At 34.3% G+C, this 25,330-nt stretch overlaps 1 pseudogene; it reads right to left on the bottom strand.

Annotated features, from left to right (window-relative positions):
- Positions 1–17,603: 17,603 nt before the first annotated feature.
- On the bottom strand, positions 17,604–24,451 carry LOC116127484 (annotated as a pseudogene).
- Between the last annotated feature and the right edge of the window lie 879 nt (positions 24,452–25,330).

Genomic DNA, 25,330 nt, shown 5'->3' with positions numbered 1-25,330 from the left:
TCATAATATTCTATGATTGATTATGTGGATGTGACAGACAGTAGAAATATACACCGTTATAACTTTTCTTTTTACCTATATGAAAAACATTATGTTGTTGATTTATTTTAAGTCAAAATACTAAGAAAAAAAAAGTCAAATTTGTAACATGAAACATTAACAATAATAATATAAAATGTTTAAAATATTCGAGTTTAGACTTAATATTAAACAAGTAACACATGAATAATGAGATAAAACACTACATTTCATTTCCTTATTCTTTTATATTTTGTCAAATCTTAACCTAAAATTTAGCATTATATTAATATAATAATAAAAAATGGGAGCCAAAGAAAAGAATAAATGAGGGACTGAATTTCATCTGCACGGCAGAGACTTTTTTTTTTTTTTTAATTTTAGACTTAACTCTTTATTTCTCTTAATTTTTTTATTTAAAAAAAAAAAAGAATTACTGGGCTTGCTGCCACCGTGTCTTTTAGCAATTTTGACATGGCATGCATGTGTAAATGGGTGATGATGCAGCATGCATGTATGTATGTATGTATGTTATTAATGTAATGATGCATGTGGGGGCATAGGAATGGGCATGCATGCGACGCGTGAAGAAAGAAAGAGAAAGTGGACGAATCCTGCTTTGCTGTTATTTATATCTCAACTTTACGACAATTCTATTGTAGATTACTCTACCACTTCAACTTGGGTAGGTCGGTAGGTGCGTTAACCCGGATCCGAAATATTCCGGCTTTTTGTCTTGGACTGTGGGCTTGGACCGACGATATTGGGCCTATTCTGGTCCATAATGGCTTTGTAAATACTTTTATTAAAAAATAAATAAATAAATGTGAAAATCAATATTTGCTTAAAAAAAAGCAAGGTCTTTTAGACTGTTTTATGGGTATGTTCAATTTTATTAGACTAGAAAATTATCTATAAACATATTTGAAAGCCTTTAGTTCACAAAGTATTTTATATGTTCTTCAGATATTTAAAAGATATTGTTTTAAATGAATGAGAAAAAAAAAATTAATTTTAATTTATGTTATTCTGATAACTTTTATTTTTTATTTTTAAAGAAAAAAAAAACAATTGGGATTTGCAGGTTTTAAATATTAAAAATTGAAAAAATTGATGATTCATCCTAACATACAAATTGTTTTAAGGGGAATTAATGATTTATAAGGATTAGAGGATTAGATGACTCACAACACAAGTAACATCATCAATTGTATTTGTACGAATATGTACAACAAACACTACAACTCCAAGAAAACATGATTAAGATTATAATCCAATTATGCCATTCCTTCAAATTATATAATTAACTACTCTACTATATAGTTAAATAATGATAATTTTTATTCATCTTCATAATGTTTTAGAAATTGTATGATGTTTATAAAACAATAATAATAAAGTTAAATGAAGAAATATGAGAAGATGAAGATGAGGAGAATTAATCAACGATTACAAATTAATTCATGTTTCAAGTATATGTAAGTGGGGTTTGCTGACTTTTATTGATTAATGATAATAATAAAAAAAAAAAATATGAAGTGATAGGATTAGATTAGTGGGGGAGATTAAGATTAGTCTACTTTAATTGCAATTAATGGATTCATACACTATTCTATACCCATCACCTTTCACAAGTTTTCATGCCAATTAATATCACTTAACAATTAATTATTTTATATATATATATATTAAAAACTAAAGAAAAATGTTATCCTTACAAAGACCTATACATAGAAGGTTACAAAGTGACGTGAGTAAGAAGAAAAAAACAAAGAAATAAGGGAAAAAGAGGGAGAGAGAGAGGGAGAGAGAGAGAGAGAGAGAGAAATCATGAAGATCAAGAGTAGCAATTGCCTTTGTATGCTCCCTTTATATTTGTCTTTGTAAGACTAGCACTGCTCAAAACTAAAATAGTGAACAATAAAAAATAAATAAGTATTTAGATTGGTTTTATATTTATTACATGGGTAAACGACATGTTCCCACCTGAGTTTTAGCGAAATACTAGTTAATACCCATTGTGCATTTATTCTAGATTATCACCCTTAAACTAATGATGTTAGCAATTTTTAAGATGCAGAGGATGCTATTATGATATTGCCCTTGAGAAATAAATTAATAAATTATTTTTTGAACCCCAAGTTATTAGAATTAGAAAATAACCATTTTACTTTCAGATCTATTTCAAAAACACCTTATTCTTCAACCTTCCTCTTCTGTAATCTTATTATAATAATTTATACAATATACTATAGATGTCGTTGTAACATAAACAGTCATAAAATTAAAATAAAAATAAAATTCTTATAATTATTATTAAAAGAAAATTTAACATGTAACTCTTATTAATATAATAATTTTATACAATATCTATAGGTAATGTCGTTGTAACATAAACAGTCATAATAATTAAATAAAAATAAAATCTTATATATAATTTAAAGAAAATTTAACATGTAAGCCAAACGAAAGGACTGATCAAACAAGTTTAATAATGAGTGGTCAAAACAGTCTTATAACAATTTAACAGTATAATTATATTTTTACAAAGAGTAAACTGTTATTTCCCACCCAAGGTTTGACCAATACCAAATTGTATGCTGTTTTATTTATTTAGATTCTCCTCTAAAATATACTGTTTACAATTTTTAGGTTACGAGAATACAATTATCATATACCTTTAACAAAAAATTAATAAATTATTTTTAACCCTAAATTACTAAAATTATATTAACATCTTATTTTCAAATTACTTTAATACACCCTCAGTGACTACGCACCCTCTTGGTTTTGCTGGGATCTAAGCTTTTTCGATAGCGTTGAACCCCCTAGTCATCTCCATCACTTCCCCATCGTTTGTCATCCCAAACCCCTCGGTTCCCAACATCATTGGCCCTTCGACGCCGACGTCATAAGGCTTAGGGTTTCGCTATTTTTCGTTGGATTCCAATCAATTTCGGCGATGAAAATCCAATTGGCATCACTATTGCAACCAACATCCAACTTTACTAACCCTTATGTCCCAACAACCGTTTAGTCATGTTCGTCGGTCGAGATTGACAAAAAACAGTCACCATGTAGCGGCTGTCGTGGCTAGCAACGGCGAGGATAAAGGGTTGTAAAGGGTAAGGTTGTAGATGAGGGATGAGGGTTTCGAATGGTGGTAACAAAAGTGTTAGGTGGAAGAATCGCCAAAAAGGGCACAAAAAAGTCGAGGCCAACAGCTATCATGCGTCAGGCATCGTGGAGCGACGATCTGCTAATTTGTGTCTCCTTCTAAAATGACTAATTCACTCTTAACGTTATGTCCAATAATTTTCGTCACTTTAAGGGTGAGAATTAAAATAAATTAAACCAAGGGTACCAACTTAAATTTCATTAAACATCGGGTGGGAAATGTTGTTTACTCTAAAAAAAAAACACACACAACAAAATACAAAACAAAGATATAAAATTAATATATAAAATAGATTTAGATATAAGTCTCTTTATAATAAATAAGCATTCGAATCGGACGGCTAGCAAATAGGGTTTAGTATAACAATCGGAAACGGGTCACAGAAAAACTTTTCTCATCTGAGCGTAGTGTGGTCCAGGATTGTAGTTCGACATGCCACGTGGTACGGTTGATGCCGTGGATTAACTGACGAGGGATGCTGTCACCTGCGGTCACAATTGTCTGAGAAATCGTCAGGTGACGTGTCCCCTGATGTTTTAACTCGTGAGAGTTCCAGGATGTTATCTCATTCTCCCCTTTGCTTTCTATTTTGGAGGAATTTTCAGACGGATTTTAGTTTTTAATTTTCATGCCTTATGTACTAAATTAAATTTGACTGACTCCTTTTCACATCACAATCAAAATTAAACTAACACTTATTATAAATAGATCAATTACAAACTATAATATTGAAAAAAACTTATAAAATAAATTATAAAATAGTATTACTATATTATTAACACTCAATTATTCATTTATACATTAAAGGAACAACGAAATATACCACTTAAGATGAAAATTGAAATTATATTTAAAAATATAGCACTATTATATAGATTATTTATCTGAGTTTATTTTATTCACCAATTTCCTCTTGGCATACCCAAGATTTAAAAATAATAAAAATCTTACAATTATTGAAACTCTTATAAAAAGAATTTTTTTTGATACTGTAAAATCTCTCTATAATCATATCGTGTGATTAACTAATTTATTACTATGAAGAGGTTACAATAATAGAAATGTAGTTACAAAAACTTCTTATTTCATAATTCATGTTTTAGTAGTACAATATTAGCATTTCAATTCATGTTTTAATAGTATTAAATTCAATTAATGCTTCAATTGCCTACTTTTGAAAAGATAGAAGATGTGTCTGAAACCAATAAAGATAATTGTCCTTGAAGAATTGTAAATGCGGTTGATGTATGATCAATGATGTGAAACTACAGACATTGCCAATTGTTTTAAGCATTTATAAAATTAGGATCCTCGATGTTAAGGAATTGCAAGCTACAATTGAAGTTGATGAGGAGAAATAAAGAGTCATATAGAATTGAGTGATCAAATCAACAACTTCACTACATTAATCAAATAGATATAATGTCTTCCTTATCATCTAATTGAGCAACAAGTCATGTATGCTTTAACAGAAGAATAAATCTTGTTCCAAATAGACAAGAAGAGAAATGAAATATTAGAGGATGATAGTATAGAAAAACAAAAAAAAATTTCGTACCAAAAGCTTTAAACATGCTTGAGAAGCATAAAGTTTGGCTCAACAAGAAAAGTCATATTGCGAGTAATGTACTTGTAAATTAAAAGATATGGTAACCACTCAAACATAAATTATGTCTCAAACAACTTTAAAAAATATTTTTTATTATCTTAAACATTTAATGTAACATCAAGTATTTTTTTATTATAATATAATATTATTATGAAGTAATTTCTTAAGACGAAAATAAAAAAAATATACTTATTTATTAATTATCTCAAATTGAGAATATAATTTTTTATGAATATATGAGTTTATTTCTAATAAAATATCATACTGAAACTTTAGAGATATAATAATTATTTAAGAGGGTTTTGATACTTTTCGTAAAGCTTGGATATGTTGTATAAAACAATCCCACAAGAGGTATATAAATAGTCCATTATTTATCATGCAAACACTTCAATTTAAAATGAAAAATGTGTAATAAAAAAGCTAACAAGATTTGGCAAGGCAAGAAAAACGAAGTATGAGAACCCCACTTTGAAAAAACTCCAAATTAGGTAGAAACCTGATTAACTTGACGAATTAGCATAATTTTCTTGTCCTTTTCTTACCAACCAAACAGCACAACTACCAAATCATTAAACACATGAATGGTTTACAATAATTCGAATTAGACAATTTAACATGAGAATAACCTAAGAAATGCCTATTCTGTCGAGATTTCAATCAATTGCTTAAGCTTTTAGGTCAAGCCGGCATAAACCAAAACCAATAATAAGATTAGGTTGAAACACTGAGACATGTGCCATACATTCAATGAAATCCTGCAGTGATGCATCATGTATCATAATTAAATAGTAAAATATGCTTCTTCTAGGGGCAAATACATAATAATAACTTAATAGATAGATACCTAAATTATGTCTTCAGATATCTATTTTTCTTTCATCACACAAAAGACCAGTTTATGAACATAAAGGCCAAGCAGTGACTGGCATCTCATCGTTGAGAACTTTCCATGCAACCACCTGCTCATATGACACCGGCCTGCCCATGCTCGATACACATATTCCTGCTGGAGATATGCAAATCCCTGTGATCACATGATAACGCATTAGATAGCTCCAAAACAGTATTAAATTATTCCCAGTTAATATTACTTAGACGAATGTAAAATTACCTGCGCATGATCTTGGCAAACTCTGAGAGAGAACTTTTCTCCCAGCTTCATCAAGAATCTTATGAGCATTATGTCTGAAGGGCCACAAGGGGAGTTTCGAGCATGTCAAGCCCAGCCTGGTTTGCAAAGGTAAAAACAGGAGATGCCTGCAATATATAGTTGCCAATTATGTTTAGTTCAATAGGATATAGCAGACCGAACTTCACAAAGCTCCATTTGAGGAATCAAGAAAAGAGTAACAGAAAAGGTTTTGCATATGAAAGTGACAATTAATTTGAGGTGCTCGATCAACAGCAGTTGAAGAAATTACATTTGTTTCAAGGAGCAGCACAATTAGCATCTGAGTGGTGCCAAGTTGCTTCAACCAAGCATCACCAGCTTGGGTGTCACTCGAAGAAACTCCCCCCAGTGTGAATCCTGAAACAGGCAACACTATCAACATGATGGGAAATTGTTACGAGAAAGTGGATACTTAGGTCATTTAACACAAGTACAATATTTGGTGCACTATCCAAGTAAGATATTATTACAAGTCTTCTATACTTCACCGATGCAAGCATCATTATTACCGACCTTAGAGAATTTATGTTGCCAAGGTCCATAACAAAGTGCTTATGAAATACATCCAAACAACAAATCCCTGCAATGCAACTTTTCTATTGGCTCACTTAAACAAGATTAAAGAGATTGGAGTCTAACCTGTAACTTCGGCAATCCACGAGCCAAGGTAAGAGCTCAGGAGAACCAGGAAGTGGTTTTGGCCTACATGGAGCTGAGCCTGGAGGGTGCAATGGCCATGGCAACCCTCTGGACAGATCCACAACGTACGGACATACTGGCGGGCCATAGCAGCCACTTGTCTCGGAGGGGATTCTCAAAAGTGAATTGAAATGCAATGTCAGGACGACTAGAGGTGTAATTGTTAAGTTCAGCTTCACCGCAGGACGGTTACCACCAGATCCAATCTCAAGTGCAGAGGCCAGATCCAAGGTTCGAGTTGCGGCAGGTCCATCCTGCAAATACAAGGAAACATAAACAATATAAGAAAAAAGGTATATACAGAAGGAACAAAATAATTTGCATGACTACCTATAAGCAAAACAACTGTTTTTCCAAAGTTAGCAAAAACTAGCATTATGAGATATTACCGTAGCTGTTTTAGAATCTAATGGTATGACACGGAAACCAGATGGTAACAAAGGAGCATCATCAGCAAAAGATTCATCAATAGGTGCAAAGACAAGCTGAGCACAGCCACTAACTGCATTTTCATCAACCCCCTGCAAAGCTGCAAAATAAAATTCCAGAAATTACCAGTCAGAAAAATCCTAAAAAATAGTACTGGCTCCATCATCAGATTAAATTCGCGAACCCACTTGGCCAATTCCATATATGACACAAAGTAAACTAACCTGTAACAAGTACATCCCTTGCCAAAGTACATCTTCAGGGAGAACGCATGACCCTCTAGCCGAACAACCTCCAAGAACTGTTAGAGAAAAGAAAATCTTACATAAAAAATTAAATCTGAAGGACAGATAAGAAAGGATAATGAAATAAAATTTTAAGCAGATAAAAGTTTCAGTTTTCACTCCTCATGCTCACCAGTATGGGCCAGAGGTAAAATGACCTGGCTACTAGGGAAGCACCAGGCCTAGCACAAGGAACTGCATAAGGACTAGCTTTAAGGCATGCAGCAGAGTATGCATCAACACCATAGTCAGCCCACTCTGACGGTGCTCCTCAGAAAACGAACAAGCAAAGGGGGGAACGTTCTGCATAACCACATAAAAATTATTTAAGGGGTACAACCACAATCGAATTTGGATGAATCAAACATACATGTATGAAGATTTAATGTCAGCTAATCCAGTGGAACATAAGCGCAAAATTAGAACACATAAGAGTGAAATGCAAGCAGATATAACCACAGATTTAGATCCTACAAAACCAATTTGGACAAGTGAGTACCTGCAGCAGCATTGAGCCTTGGCACAAAGCACACCTCCAAAAGTTGGAAACACAGATGAATTAATTGGAGGCAAGAAATTTGTTTGGAGATGAGTTGATGACAATAGTCACATCCTCCACACCGTCACTATTCATAAGCGACCATCATCATCAGAAAATCCATTAATTGAGTCATTGAAAACCCTGAGATCCATTACATAATCTATTAGTCAAGGAGAAACAGACTGAAGAAAGGACAGCAATCATAGACCATGCTGGTTCTAAAATTTAGAACACATAACAGGCCCATAAGGAAGCAGGTAAAAAAATATTTTCGACATTCCAGTTGGTCACAGTGATTGGAATGTATCTGACCAGATGGCCAGGCTGCCAGCTTTCCCGAAGCAGGTTGAGGAGCTTACCTGCAAAGTCTCTGGCTAAAAGTTCTTAGCACGGCTGGTGGCGACCTCCACCATACTGAATTTCCCCACTAGTCTCTTGAGCAATCTGTCGGATGTGACGCAAAGCGCTGCATGTATATTTCAAAGTAAAATGTGGACAAACAAAAAAGGCCATATTAAGAAAATTTGATAAGCTCTTGTAGCAGTTCTTACAGCCATGGTCATTTTCTGAGCAAGGATTTGAGGATTCATAAAGTGGCCTGAGAACTTCAGGAACGCTCCAAGCCTAACACACAACCATGTATGAAAATATTAAGAATTAGAGGATCAAATGTGTGTACAGGAGACTAACGCAATTTTAAGAGAGAACTTTTTAATAGAAATCTCATGAAACGATAACATACATCCAAATCAACATGATCGACAATGTGAATAATGGAGCCACCACCCTACAAGGACGGATTACAAAGCACTTGGAAGCACTTCGCCTCTAACAAAACTTGATGCAGGAGGCCCTGTAGGGCCACCCGTGGAAGATGTCAATGACCTTCACATACCTGCAAATAACATTTTAAGAGTCAATATACTAAAAGCATATGCAGTCAAGCATTTTAACAGAAGGTGAACAACAGTCAAGAATTATTTGACATGCAAAGGTTTGAAATCAGAAATTATCACTCCCACTGATTAAATGCCATTGCAAACATAGCAGTAGAATTTTGCAACTATCTCAACAACAGAGAAAGTTAGCTAACTCAACAGCGGAGAATTGTTAAATGCATGAATATAAAGCTTCTCATAAGATTATTCAACCAATTTCAGGATATGGGCTCGCTTTTATTATTCTCAAGCTTCAACCAAACTAGCTACTAGCAGCGCCACCTAAATGAATAAAATCAGAAATTTAACAAAGTATAAGTGGCATTACTGTGTTCATTTGACAGGTTTCCTCCATCTTGATGTTCACTTCATGAACAAGAGAAAAAGGAAGCACAACACCAAAGGGCTTACCACAAGACTGCCATTTCCAAACTTGTTGTATATCTCAGTGTCCAAAAGTCTCGTGCTGCTGCCAATGTAGTTGGTGCATAAGTCTGTAATGAGAACAAAATAAATAAAACGGCACCATAAATAAATTTTAAAAACTTAAGTAATCAAAGAACGAAATGGTAGAAGTCTACTTCAGTTTGAGCTGCAATGAAGGTTCTATCAGCAATTACAACAAACCTGCATGTATGAGCTCTATCGTCCCCCCATTTCCTGTAGGAATTACACTCAACACTTCAAGGCATCGGCAATCACGAAACCAAGATGTACGATCTTTAAGTATTCGCGACCTGAAAAAAAATCCATAAATAACAATGCACCACACCAATATAATTTTATTTGAGAAGATAAAAAGAAAATGTAGGAAGACAGGCACCTTCGTGGGATCTAAAATCACGAGACCGCAAGCTCGTGTGCTACTCCATACAATTGCGGGAAACAGCACGATTCCAATAGAATCCGGACCAGGCTACGAAAAAATCAACAGAAAGTTAGTCATGCAAAAGACACAAACAAGCACACCAATTAATACATGTAAAATTTCTAGGACAGATAACAACGTTAAACTAAGAAATTATAAGAGATTATCCTTCATCCCAATCATCTGGACCCAGTCGACAGCAGTTCCGTGCTTGGGAAGGAACTCTGCCAGGGTTCCTGTGCATTGCAAGAGAACTAAACAAGTGGAAAGACATTGACAAGTTATTAAGCCATATCAGAAATTTAAACATCTTGATTGAATTGGTCTAAAGAGGCATTGATTACTCACCCAGCTGGGTTATTAGCATCCCTCTCAGGATGCTGAGTGTTGGGTTTTGCTGTTGTTGGTGCTGACCACTCATGACCACAGACTCACAGCTATTGTCTGTGGTCGCAGGCTATTTGAATCACAAAAATAAATAAACTTAAGTATCTGCGCTAAGTTATAAAACCAGCCCTTAAGAGTAACAACTTGAGAATATCAATATGTTAACAGATAAGATGAAAATAAGGTTAATGTGATAGTCAATGCATTTGCATCTATAACAGGGAACACACAAAAGTACATTTAAGTTCACAGGCAAAAGGGTTGGGAAACCATCAATAGATAAGGCGAAGAAATGAATTCAAAATATATTAAAAACACATGTTAGAGCATTATGAAATGCTCCCAGATGTAGAATGGCAAAAGGCTGTGGCTTAATAATCTCGTAAACTAATGAATAAGACAGGTAGTGTTCCAAAGCACCAGGGGTAATTGGCAAAAGTGGAGAAGCTTACACTATGTAGTTGTTGTCGCAGAGCCCTTCTCGTAAACCAAATGCGACACCTGCTTCGCAGACGGTCATTCTCTTCCATCAACAGTGTTCAGGCACTCAGCTTTCTGTTCACTGTCTGAAGTCGGGAAGCTTCCTTTCTCTGCTTTCTCGACATCTATTTTATAAAAATAAACAGGAAAATGATTTTAAAGAGCTGACAAAACTGCATTCATATTTCTTGACAAACAACTACACCAAACTTATAACAAGTTTTGATGAAGTTGCAAGTAATTGTCTTAGACAAATGTTGATACAATCAGACCTAAAAAGGGCACCAAAACCATTCAAGCACATAGGTTTTTAAAACTTTTCAACTATCAAAGTCAAATAAGAAGTACACAATAGAGTTAAAACATTTTAAATACTGGTTACATGCTTGCTGACAGAAGGTCAGGAGAAAATTCTCTCTGCAAATGAAGCTAACACATAAGAAGGTAGCTAAGAATGATGGCTCAACCAGTTTACCGGAAAGATGAAATTTATTGTCAAGGATTAATTTCATAATTCCTTTCTGCAGGCTAAAAATGAGGAAAAAAAAAAGAAAGAAAAAAAAAGAAAGGCTGAGAATAAAAATGAAACGTCATTGTCCCTCATTTAATTTCACAACAACCCCCAATCACAAAGTATTTTTTTTTATTTATAACCCATTAAAAAGGCTAAAATGGAAGCTTCAGTTTTCATCTTCTGCAAAATGGAAAAAAACTAGTAAGGTAAAGCAAGCATTGAAGTGAAAAGCCAATTGACTAGCTTTCATTATCTTCATTAATTCCGAGATACTCAGATGGAAAAAAGCTTGAGCAATTAAGACTCTTTCAAAGCAAAAGAAAGAATCTAATTTATGAACTAGATTCCCCCAAGTTCTATAATATAAAAATTAAATAAATGGGAAGACAAGACAGAAACAGCATATAAACAACATAAAAAAAAAAATCAGAGAACAACAAAAACCAAAACTTTCATCAGACATGCAAAAAACAATTTCCTTTTCAAACAAAACCTTAAAGCTTAAAAACTCAGCAAAGAAGATGAAATAACCCCCATGCCATTTACATAGAAGCATTTCAAGCTTTAAAACTCAAAACAAAGAGATAAAAAACAGAAACTCCTCTCCTCTGAATGAGACATTAAGTAGAACCCATTTCAGATCACAGCATTTAGAAAATCCAATACCACTTTCATTTTCCAAAGTTCACAGTTTACGTTCAAAAGTTTACTTGAAAACAATAAAACTTTTCTTTAAAAAAATAAAAGAAGACTTATATTTATTATTAAAAAAAAAAAAAAAAAAAAAACACAGAGCTAAACCCAAATTTCTAAAGCACTAAAGAAAGAAAACAAATAAGAAAAGAAATTCTGAAAATACCCATTTTGAACCTCATTTTCTCCAAGACAAAAAAAAAAAACAAAACAAAATGTTGATCAAACGAAACAAAAAAGCTTACATCACATCAAAGAGAAAAAAAGAAAACACTTACAAACCCACATTCAGTTAAAAAAAAAAAAAACTCAAAAATTCTTCAAACAAAAAAAACAAAAAAAAAAAAAAAGATTTTACAAGTGTTTCAGTCACCTGCGGTTTTGAAACCAGACTTGATCTGCTTAGGTTCAATATTAGAAAGAATAGGACACTCCCTAATGAGCTGTTGCCTTCTCAAAGAGCTAGGCTTGGGGCATTCCGAGTACACCCTCTCTAAAGCCTAACTTGCTCAGGTGTATATCTCAAAATTACTTGAATCCCTCTGTTGCTGATGTTGTTTGCCAACAACTCCTTGCTATTATTACTGTTGTTGTGGTGATGGTGATGGTGCATAGAAAGTGCCATACACAAAAACTCAAAAAAGGAACATTTTCACTCAAAAGAGGCAAAAACAAGACAAACCCAGATGGAGTTTTGTGCCTAAAACAGAAAAAGATGGTGGTTTGGTAAGGGCTCTTGATCTTCTCAGTGTTTGAGTTTGTGGTGTTGTTCAAGGCAGGGCTCTCTCCAAGAGAGCCACTCTCTCCTTCATCGTTGGGATGTTTTTTTCTGGAGGTTTTGAGTTTTGTTTTTGTTTTCCCTCTCTCTCTCTAAACAAAAACTGAACTGTAAGTGGTGAAATGAGAGGAAAAGGTGAAGAAAGAAGAGCTTAACGAAGGGTTCTGGCTTTATTTTAGACGCCAATCTCGAGATTCTTTTACTTCTTAGGAAGAAACCAAAATTAATAAATGATATTTATAAAAAGAAAAAAAAACAAATACAATTAAAACAACCCACAGAAATTCACAGATTGAGAGAGAGAATAATGAAAATTGTTCGAGGTAGAATATACATGATTACCCTTGAGATTTCTTAATTTATCACTTAAATTTCATAAATAAACCTCAAAGTTTGAATATTGTATATAGTACCTCCTTTGCTCTAACTCTACGTTTGTGTTGGTAGGAAATAGTAACTTCGTTTTATTAAAAAAAAGTTGAAGTAAAAAGGTAAATTTGGTTTTATTAAGAAGTTTTTGAAGTAAATGAAACTTTAACCCAATGGATTGGTTGACAGTCATGAGGTTACTTCCTTCCTTAGTTCTTAAGTTCAAACCTTGGAGTCACTATTACAAAATCATTATGATTTATCTGGACTTTGGGTTATTAAGGTGTTTTAAGGAAAGTAGTAGAATCTAATCCTCTATAATTAAGGATACAAAAGGGTTAAAGTAACACGTTGCAAATGGAGAGGCACGCAGGGAGAGCGAGTGTGAGGAGCACGAGGCTAGAAAATACAGTGGCTATCGCACTCACCTTTAAAACGCCTCGAATTTCAAACGCTGAAAAGGATAAACCCTAAGCCCACTCTACGCCTATCCCTACACCCGCCTGTAGCCATAGACTTTTTAGGTGGGTTCCACATTAAATTTAATTATTTATTTTATTTATGACCAATCTGTATGCTATACATTTCAACATCAATGTATCCTATCATCATTACCATGCATGGTGATATTACTAATACGACACCGTACTTACGGAGTAGTGATAAACGTGTACTGCCCAACTGGGGCCTCGCGTAAAAGCATAACTGTACCTTTTTTGATTGGTCAGAAAGTGCTGAGGCTTTCGGGAAAATTTTGTTAGGATTTTTTTTTTCTTTTTCAGTGATCCCAAAATGCCCTTTGAATATTTGTGTAAGCTAGGAGCTACTCTATCTCTATGCTGTTAAAAAATAAAATTTCATATTAAATGGATAAATAATTTTAAAAAATAATAAGTAAATTTAAGCTGATATAAATTAATTAAAAATTTGAAGATAAGTTGAAATATTGCGAGGGCAGTGCCCGATGCAAAGGAAAAAGAGACAAAACCGTAAACCAACGTCACATCAGTAGACAGTATCAGCATCGGCTGAGGCCTGAGGGTGAGGGTGAGGGTGAGGGTGACGCAGAGCCAGAGGGTAGGCCTGAGCGAATGAAATAATGCAGTGGTTATGAATGTGATAGTGACGGGGGGTGCGAGAAGTAAAAAAAGGAAAGAGGCATTACGGTTCACCCACCGCAGAGTCTTGAGTGAAATAAATATTGATATCATATTAAATTTTACTGTTAAGAAGTGTGGCGTGCTCTGGGTAGGGAGATTCTTGTGGGGCCTTCCCCAGATCTGTACCAACACCAATAACGATTACCCCCTCTGTCTCTGTGGTCCTCTTTTATTGTCACATCTGTCTTTTTTTTTTTAATCTCAATTTTATATCTGATTTTTGTGATTATCAAAATTCAAAAGAATGATATTTATTCCTATGTTTGATTTTTTTTTTTTTAAATTATGGAAATATCTAGGTGTTAAATTTAGGTAAATTTAAAATAAAAAAAATATTTTAATACATATAATAAACTCATATTCTATTACTAACTTAAAAATTTTGTTATTTTCAAAATATTTATTATTGCATAAAACTTCAAAATTGTATCTGATTAATATAATACTTTATACAACATACTATAGGTGATGTCGTTGTAACATAAACATCATAATAATTAAAATATAAATAAAAATCTATATATAATTTAAAAGAAAATTTAACATGTAAGCCAACGAAAGGACTGATAAACAATGTTTAATAATGAGGGTCAAAACAGTCTTATAACTAAATTAACAGTATAATTATATTTTTACAAAAAAAGAGTAAACTGTTATATTCCCACCCAAGTTTGACTTCGTCTATTTTTTATTCTTAAATAATAAGTTAATAATTTTTAGATTATAGAGAGTGCTATTACCATGATGTCCTTAACAAATAAATTAATAAATATATTTTAACTCCTAATTACTAAAATTATAATTAACTATCTTATTTTCAAATTACTTTAATAACACCTAGTGATACGCACCCTCCGGTTTTTGATGAATCTAAGCTATTTTCGAAGCGTTGAACCCCTTCACCTCCATCACCTTCCCCATCGTCTGTCCTCCAAAACTCCTCTGGTTCCAACTCATTAGCCCCTCCGCTGTCGCATCATAAGGCTTAGGGTTTCGCTATTTTTCATTGGATTCCGATCAATTCCGCATGAAAATCCAATTGGACATCACTATTGCAACCAACATCTCCAACTTTACAAACCCTATGTCCAACAACCGTTTAGTCTCGTTGTCGGTCGAGACGACAAAACCAGTCACATGTAGCGGCTGTCGTGGCTAGCAATCGGCGAGTGATGAGGGGTAGGAGGTAAGGTTTTAGATAGGGATGGGGTTCGAATGGTGGTGCAAAAGTGATTTTGGGTGGAAGAATCGCCAAAAAGGGCAAAAATATGAGGCCAACAGTCGCTATTATGCGTCGAGCACTTTAGGGGCGACGATCTGCTAATGTGCTCTCTTATACAAAATGACCAATTCACTCCTTAACCGTATGTCCAACAATTTTCGCCACCTTAAGGGGGAATCTGAAATAAATTAAACAAGGGACCAACTTAATTTCATAAACTCGGGTGGGAATATGTTTTACTCTAAAAAAAAACACCACACACAAAAAAAATACAAAACAAAAATAAAAATTAATATATAATAGATTTAGATATAAAGTCTCTTTAATAATAAATAAGCATTCCGAATCGGACGGCTAGCAAATAGGGTTTAGTATAACAATCAGGAAACGGGTCACAGAAAAACTTTTCTCATCTGAGCGTAGTGGTCCAGGATTGTAGTTCCGACACTGCCACGTGTACGGTTGATGCCGTGGATTAATGACGAGGGATGCTGTCACCTGCGGTCAATTTGTCTGAGAAATCGTCAGTGACGTTGTCCCTGATGTTTTTAACTCGTGAGAGTTCCAGGATGTATCTCATTCTCCCTTTGCTTTCTATTTTTGGAGAATTTCAGACGGATTTTAGTTTTTAATTTTCATGCCTTATGTACTAAAATTAATTTGACATGACCCCTTTTCACATCACAATCAAAATAAATAACACTTCAATACCATATATATAAAAGAGTGTATGACATTTCATTTTCAGTTAATATTATTTTAATAAATGGGATTGCGACTCAATTTTACAAACTCTCTTAGCTCACAACTATTATAAATCGATTACAACATTATAAACGATTAATTAGGAGTTATTAATTGAAATGTTGAAAAAACTTTATAAAATTAAACTATAAATAAGATTGCTATATTATTTAACACTTCAATTATTCATTTATACATCAAATGAACAACGAAATATACCACTTAAGATGAAAATTTGAAATATATTTTAAAAATTAGCATATATATAGGTATATTTATCTGAGTTTATTTATTCACCAATTCTTCTTGGCACACCCAAGATTTAAATATAATAATAAAAATCCTTACAATTATTGAAAACTCTATAAAAAATGAATTTTTTTTTTTATACAGTAAAATCTCTTATAGTCATAATGGTGGGACGACTACATAATACAAAATATATTAAGTTTTTCCTTATCATCAAATGAGTAACAAGCATGTATACTTAACAAGAAAATAAATATTGTACAAATAGACCATAAGAGAATGAAATAATACGAGGATGATAGTATGAAAATACAAAATTTGTCTAAGAAGCTCAAACATCTGAAATAGTATAAATTTTGGCTTAATAAGAAAATGTGGCGAGTAAATGTACCTAAAGTAAAAGATGTGATAACCATTCTAAACATAAATTATTGTTTCAAACAACTTTAGATAAATATTATTTCATCTTAAACTTTAATGTAACATAGATATATTTTTTACAATATACATACAATTATTATATGTAGAAACATAACTTTCCTTAAGCAGAATTAGAAAAAATTATAACTTATTACAATGTGAAATTTATTTTATTTATAACATCCAAATTAGATATAAAATATCACTATAAGAGATTTTACTATAATTTAAAAAGGTATATTAAAAAAGGATAATAATTATAGGAGGGTTTTTGATACTTTTCGTAAAGCTTGGATATGTTTATATAAAACAATCCCACAAGAGGTAATAAATAGTCCATTATTTATCATGCAAACACTTCAATTTAAAATGAAAATGTGATATAAAAGCTAACAAGATTTGGCAAGGAAGAAAAAACGAAATATGAGAACCCCACTTTGAAAAAACTCCAAATTAGGTAAGAACCTGATTATAACTTGACGAATGCATAATTTTCTTGTCCTTTTCTTACCAACCAAACAGCACAAACTACCAAATCATTAAACACATGAATGGTTTACAATAATTCGAATAGACAATTTAACATGAGAATAACCTAAGAAATGCCTATTCTGTCGAGATTTCAATCAATCGCTTAAGCTTTTAGGTCAAGCCGGCATAAACCAAAACACAATAATAAGATTAGGTTGCAAACATGAGACATGAGCCATACATTCATATGAAATCTGCAGTGACTGCATTCATGTATCATAATAAAATAGTAAATATGCTTCTTCTAGGAGCAAATACATAATAATAACATAGAAGATACCTAAATTATGTCTTTCAGATATTCATTTTTCTTCTTCATCACACAAAAGACCAGTTTATGAACATAAAGGCCAAGCAGTGACTGGCATCTCATCGTTGAGAACTTTCCATGCAACCACCTGCTCATATGACACCGGCCTGCCCATGTCGATACACATATTCCGTGGCAGATATGCAAATCCGTGATCATGCAAACGCATTAGATAGCTCCAAAACAGTATCTTAAATTATATCCCCAGTTAAAATTTACTTAGAAGAATGTAAAATTACCTGCTGCATGATTAGCAAACTCTGAGCAGAGAACTTTTCTCCCAGCTTCATCAAGAATCTTTCGAGCATTATGTCCTGAAGGGCCACAAGGGTAGTTTCGAGCATGTCAAGCAGCCTGGTTTGCAAAGGTAAAACAGGAGATGCCTGCAATATATAGTGCAATTGTTTAGTTCAATAGGATTAAGCAGACCAGAACTTCACAAAGCTCCATTTGAGTAATCAAGAAAAGAGTAACAGAAAAGGTTTTGCATTGAAAGTGACAATTAATTTGAGGTGCTCCGATCAACAGCTAGTTGAAGAAATACATTTGTTTTCAGGAGCAGCACATTATTGCATCTGAGTGGTGCCAAAGTTGCTTCAACAAAGCATCACCAGCTGGGGGTCACTCGAAGAACTTCCCCAGTGTGAATCCTGAACAGGCAACACTATCATCAACATGATGGAAAATTGTATGAGAAATGGATACTTAGGTATTATACATAAGTACAATTTTGGTGCACTATCCAAGTAGATATTATACAAGTCCTTCATATACTTCACCGATGCAATGCATCATTATTACCGACCTTAGAGAATTTATGTTGCCAAGGTCCATAACAAACTGGCGTTATGAAATACATCCAAACAACAAATCCCTGCAATGCAACTTTTCTATTGGCTCACTATAACAAGATTAAAGAGATTGGAGTCTAACCTGTAACTTCGGCATATCCATCGAGCCAAGGTAAGAGCCTCAGGAGAACCAGGAAGTGGTTTGGCCCTACCTGCGAGCTGAGCCTGGAGGGTGCAAGGCCATGGACAACCTCTGGACAGATCCCACAACGTACGGACATACTGGCGGGCCATAGCAGCCACTTGTCTCGCAGGTGATTTCAAAAGTGAATTGAAATGCAATTGTCAGGACCGACCTAGAGGTGTAATTGTTAAGTTCAGCTTCCCAGCAGGACGGTTACCACCAGATCCAATCTCAAGTGCAGAGGCCAGATCCAAGGTTCGAGTCGGGCAGGTCCATCCTGCAAATACAAGGAAACATAAACAATTATAAGAAAAGGTATATACAGAAGGAACAAAAATAATTTGCATGATACCTATAAGCAAAACAACTGTTTTTCCAAAGTTAGCAAAAATACAGCATGTTAAGAGATATCCGTAGCTGTTTTAGAATCTAATGGTATGACACGGAAACCAGATGGTAACAAAGGAGCATCATCAGCAAAAGATTCATCAATAGGGGCAAAGACAAGCTGAGCACAGCCACTAACTGCATTTTCATCAACCCCACTGCAAAGCTGCACAATAAATCCAGAAATTACAGTCAGAAAAATCCTAATAAATAGTACTGGCTCCATCATTCAGATTAAATTCGCCAGACCCACTGGCCAATTCCATATATGACAAAAAGTAAACTAACCTGTAACAAGTACAATCCCTTGCCAAAGCTACATCTTCAGGCGAGAACGCATGACCCTCTAGCGCAACAACCTCCAGAACTGTTAGAGAAAAGAAAATCTTACATAAAAAATTAACTCTGAGGACATGATAAGAAAGGATAATGAAATAAAATTTTAAGCAGATAAAGTTTCAGTTTTCACCTCCTCATGCTCCACAGTATGGGCGCCAGAGGTAAAATGACCTGGCTACTAGGGAAGCCACCAGGCCTAGCACAAGGAACTGCATAAGGACTAGCTTTAAGGCATGCAGCAGAGTATGATCAACACCATAGTCAGCCCACTCTGAACGGTGCTCCCTAGAAAACGAACAGAAAAGCGGGGGGAACGTTCTGCATAACCATATAGAAATTATTTAAGTGGTACACCACAATGAATTTGGATGAATCAAACATACATGTATGAAGATTTAATGTCAGCTAATCCAGTGGAACATAAGCGCAAAATATGAACGCATAAGAGTGAAATGCAAGCAGATATAACCACAGATTTAGATCCTACAAAACCAATTTGGACAAGTGAGTACCTGCAGCAGCATTGATGCTTGGCAACAAGCACACCTCCAAAGTGGAAACACAGATGAATTATATTGAGAGCAAGGAATTTGTTTGGAGATGAGTTGATGGCATAGTCACATCCTCCACGTCACTATTCATAAGCGACCATCATCATCAGAAAATCCATTAATTGCTCATTGAAACCCTGAGATCCATTACATAATCTATTAGTAAGGAGAAACAGACTGAAGAAAGGACAGCAATCATAGACCATTGTGGTTCTAAAATTTAGAACACATAACAGGCCATAAGGAAAGCAGGTAAAAAAATCACTTTCGACATTCCAATTGGTCCACAGTGATTGGAATGTATCGACCAAGATGGCCAGGCTGCCCACGCTTTCCCGACGCCAGGTTGAGAGAGTTACCTGCAAAGTCTCTGGCTAAAAGTTCTTAGCACGGCTGGCTGGCGACCTCCACCATACTGAATTTCCCCACTAGTCTCTTGAGCAATCTGTCGGATGTGACGCAAGGCTGCATAGTAATTTCAAAGTAAAATGTGGACAAAAAAAAGGCCATATTAAGAAAATTTGATAGTGCTCTTGCAGCAGTTCTTACAGCCATGGTCATTTCTGAGCAAGGATTTAGATGATTCATAAAGTGGCCTGAGAACTTCAGGAACGCTCCAAGCCTAAAACCAACCATGCATGTAAAAATTATTAGAATTTAGAGGAATCAAATGTGTGTACAGACGAACTAACGCAATTTTAAGAGAAACTTTTTAATAAGAATCTCATGAAACGTACATACATCCAAATCAACATGATCGACATGTGAATAATGGAGCCACCACCCTCACAAGGACGGATTACAAAGCCACTGAAGCACTTCGCCTCTAACAAACTTGATGCAGGAGGCCCTGTAGGGCCACCTGTGGAAGATGTCAATGACCTTTCACATACCTGCAAAAACATTTTAAGAGTCAATATACTAAAAGCATATGCAGTTCAAAGCATTTAAACAGAGGTGAACAACAGTCAGAATTATTTGACATGCAAAGGTTTGAAATCCAGAAATTATCACTCCATCAGATTAAATGCCATGTGCAAACATAGCAGTAGAATTTTGCAACTATCTCAACAACAGAGAAAGTTAGCTAACTCAACCAGTGGAGAATTGTTAAATGCATGAATATAAAGCTTCTCTCATAAGATTATTAACAATTTCAGGTATGGGCTCGCTTTATTATTCTCAAGCTTCAACAAAACTAGCTACTAGCAGCCGCACCTAAATGAATAAAATCAGAAATTTAACAAAGTAAAGTGGCATTACTGTGTCATTTGACAGGTTTCCTCAATCTTGATGTCATCTTCATGAACAAGAGAAAAAGGAAGCAAACACACCAAAGGCTACCACAAGACTGCCATCTTCCAAACTTGTTGTATATCTCAGCGTCCAAAAGTCTCGTGCTGCTGCCAATGTAGTTGGTGCATAAGTCTGTAATGAGAACAAAAATAAATAAACAGGCACCATAAATAAATTTTAAAAACTTAAGTAATCAAGAACTGAAATGGTGAAGTCTGCTTCAGTTTGAGCTGCAATGAAGGTTCTATCAGCAATTACAACAAACCTGCATGTAATGAGCTCTATCGTCCCCCATTTCCTGTAGGAATTACACTCAACACTTCAAGGCATCGGCAATCACGAAACCAAGATGTACGATCTTTAAGTATTTCGGCGACCTGAAAAAACATCCATAAATAACAATGCACCACCACTATATAATTTTACTTTGAGAAGATAAAAAGAAAATGTAGGAAGACAGGCACCTTCGTGGGATCTAAACTACCGAGACCGCAAGCTCGTGCTGCTACTCCACTACAATTGCGGGAAACAGCAACGATTCCAATAGAATCCGGACCAGGCTACGAAAAAATCAACAGAAAAGTTAGTTCATGAAAAGACACAACAAGCACCCATTAATACATGTAAAATTTCGGACAGATAACAACGTAAACTTAAGGAAATTATAAGAGATTACCTTCATCCAATCATCTGGACCCAGTCGACAGCAGTTCCAGTAGCCTTGGGAAGGAACTCTGCCAGGGTCTCCTGTGCAATTGCAAGAAGACTGACACAAGTGGAAAGACATTGACAAGTTAAGCCATATCAGAAATTTAAACATCTTGATTGAATTGGTCTAAAGAGGCATTGATTACTCACCCAGCTGGGTTATTAGCATCCCTCTCAGGATGCTGAGGTGTTGGGTTTTGCTGTTTGTGGTGCTGACCACTCATGACCACAGACTCACAGCTATTGTCTGTGGTCGCAGATGCCTATTTGAATCCACAAAAATTAAATAAAACTTTAAGTATCTGCGCTAAGTTATAAACTCCAGCCCTTAAGAGTACAACTTGAGTATAATATGTATAAGATGAAAATAAGGTTATGTGATAGTCAATGCATTTGCATCTATAACAGGGAACACAAAAGTACATTTATGTTCACAGGCAAAGAGGGTTGGGAACCATCAATAGATAAGGCGAAGAAATGAATTCAAATAATATATAAAAAACCATGTAGCATTATGAAATGCCTAGATGTAGAATGGCAAAAGACTGTGGCTTAATAATTCCTGTAAACAATGAATAAGACAGGTAGTATTCAAAGCACCAGGGGTAATTGGCAAAAGTGGAGAAGCTTAACTATGTAGTTGTGTCGCATGTAGCCATTCTCGTAAACCAATGCGACACGCTTCTGCAGACGGTCATTCTCTTCCATCAACAGCTTGTTCATGGACTCAGCTTTCTGTTCACTGTCTGAAGTCGGGAAGCTTCCTTTCTCTGCTTTTCTCGAATCTATTTTAAAAAAAATAAACAGGAAAATGATTTCAAGGAGCTGAACAAAACTGCATTCATATCTTCTTAACAAAACATACACAAAACTTATAACAAGTTTTGATGAGCTTGCAAGTAATTTTGCTTAGACAAATAGTTGATACAATTCAGACCAATAAAGGCACCAAACCATTCAGCACACATAGGTTTTTAAAACTTTTCAACTATCAAAGTCAAATAAGAAGTACACAATAGAGTAAACACATTATAAATACTGGTTACATGCTTGCTGACAGAAGGTCAGGAGAAAATTCTCTCTGCAAATGAAGCTAACACATAAGAAGGTAGCTAAGAATGATGACTCAACCAGTTACAGAAAGATGAAATTTATTGTCAAGGATTAATTTCATAATTCCTTTCTGCAGGCTCAAAAATGAGGAAAAAAAAAAAAGAAAGAAAAAAAGAAAGGACTGAGAATAAAAATGAACTGTCATTGTCCCTCATTTAATTTCACAACAACCCCCAATCACAAAGTATTTTTTTTTATTATAACCCATTAAAAAGGCTATAAAAGGAAGTTTCAGTTTTCATCTTCTGCAAAATGGAAAAAACTAGTAAGGTAAAGCAAGCATTGAAGTGAAAAGCCAATTGACTAGCTGTCATTATCTTCATTTAATTCCGAGAATACTCAGAATGGAAAAAAGCTTGAGCAATAAGACTCTGTTCAAGCAAGAAAAGAAATCTAATTTATGAACTAATATTCCCCCAAGTTTATAATATAAAAATTAAATAAATGGGAAGACAAGACAGAAAACAGCATATAACAACATAAAAAAAAAATAACAGAGAACAACAAAAAACCAAAACTTTCATCAGACATGCAAAAACCAATTCCTTTTCAACAAAACTTAAAGCTTAAAACAAGCAAAGAAGATGAAATAAACATGCCATTTACATAGAGCACTCAAGCTTCAAAACTCAAAACAAAGAGTTAAAAAACAGAAATTCCTCTCTCTGAATGAGACATTAAGTAGAACCCATTTCAGATCACATGCATATTAAGAAAATCTAATACCACTTTCATTTTCCAAAGTTCACAGTTTACGTTCAAAAGTTTACTTGAAACAATAAACTTTTTTCTTTCAAAAAAATAAAGAAGACTTTATATTATAAAAAAAAAAAAAAAAAAAAAAAAACACAGAGCTAAACCCAAATTTCTAAAGTGAAAGAAAAACAATAAAGAAAGAAAAACTTCTGAAAAATACCCATTTGATACCTATTTTCTCCAAGACAAAAAAAAAACAAAAACAAATGTGATCGAAACGAAACAAGAAAAAGCTATATCATCAAAGAAGAAAAAAAAGAAAACACTCAAAACCCACATTCAGTTAAAAAAAAAAAAACTCAAACTTTGTCTTTAAAACAAAAAAAAAAAAAAAAAAAAAAAAAGATTTTACAAGTGTTTCAGTCACCTGCGGTTTTGAAACCAGACTTGATCTGCTTAGGTTCAATATTAAAAGAATAGGACACTCCCTAATGAGCTGTTGCCTTCTCAAAGAGCTAGGCTTGGGGCATTCCGAGTACACCCTCTCTAAAGCCTCAACTTGCTCAGGTGTATATCTCACAATTACTTGAATCCATCTGTTGCTGATGCTTGTTGCCAACAACTCCTTGCTATTATTACTGTTGTTGTGGTGATGGTGATGGTGCATAGAAAGTGCCATACACAAAACCTAAAAAAGGAACGATTTTTCACTCAAAGAGGCAAAAACAAGACAAACCCAGATGGAGTTTTGTGCCTAAAACAGAAAAAGATGGTGGTTTGGTAAGGGCTCTTGATCTCTTCAGTGTTTGAGTTGTGGTGTTGTTCAAAGGCAGGCTCTCTCCCCAGAGAGACCACTTCTCTTTCATCAGTTGGGATAGTTTTTCTGGAGGTTTTGAGTTTTGTTTTTGTTTTTCCTCTCTCTCTCAAACAAAAACTGAACTGTAAGTGGTGAAATGAGAGGAAAAGTTGAAGAAAGAAGGCTTAACGAAGGGTCCTCTGGTCTTTATCTTAGACGCCAATCTCGAGATTCTTTTACTTCTTGGAAGAAACCAAAATTAATAAATTATTATTATTAAAAAGAAAAAAACAAATACAATTAAACAACCCACAGAAATTCAGATTGAGAGAGAGAATAATTGAAAATTGTTTCGAGTAGAATATCATCGATTACCCTTGAGATTTCTGAATTTATCACTTAAATCTCAAAATAACCTCAAAGTTGAATATGTATATAGATACCTCCTTTGCTCTAACTCTAGCGTTTGTGTTGGTGAAATAGTAACTTAGTTTTATTAAAAAAAAGGAAGTAAAATGGTAAATTTGGTTTTATTAAGTAGTTTTTGAAGTAAAATGATAACTTTTAACCTTAAGGATTGACTGACAGTCAAGGCAAGGAGGTTTAGGTTCGTTTGGTTCACATTTTTACGCTTTAGGGAAATTTTTTTTGAAAAAAGTAAAAAAAAAGTTGAATTGAGCAAGGTATTACAATGTAGGATTTATAAATTTAAAATACCCCATAGTTATTTTTTTACACAAACACCCCTATAATAAAACATAAAAGTTAACAAAAAACACCCCCACCTACCCATCAAATACAGACAGCTGGCCACCACGCCAGAAGGTGGCCGGAGTGCCATATTGCGTATGACCGACTGGATCTTGCTGGTCGT

This window comes from Pistacia vera, unplaced genomic scaffold (assembly GCF_008641045.1).
Source record: "Pistacia vera cultivar Batoury unplaced genomic scaffold, PisVer_v2 Contig192, whole genome shotgun sequence".
In the NCBI taxonomy this organism is placed as follows: domain Eukaryota; kingdom Viridiplantae; phylum Streptophyta; class Magnoliopsida; order Sapindales; family Anacardiaceae; genus Pistacia; species Pistacia vera.
The sequence above is the reverse complement of the archived record's forward strand: the minus strand, read 5'-3'. Positions and strand labels throughout refer to the sequence as shown.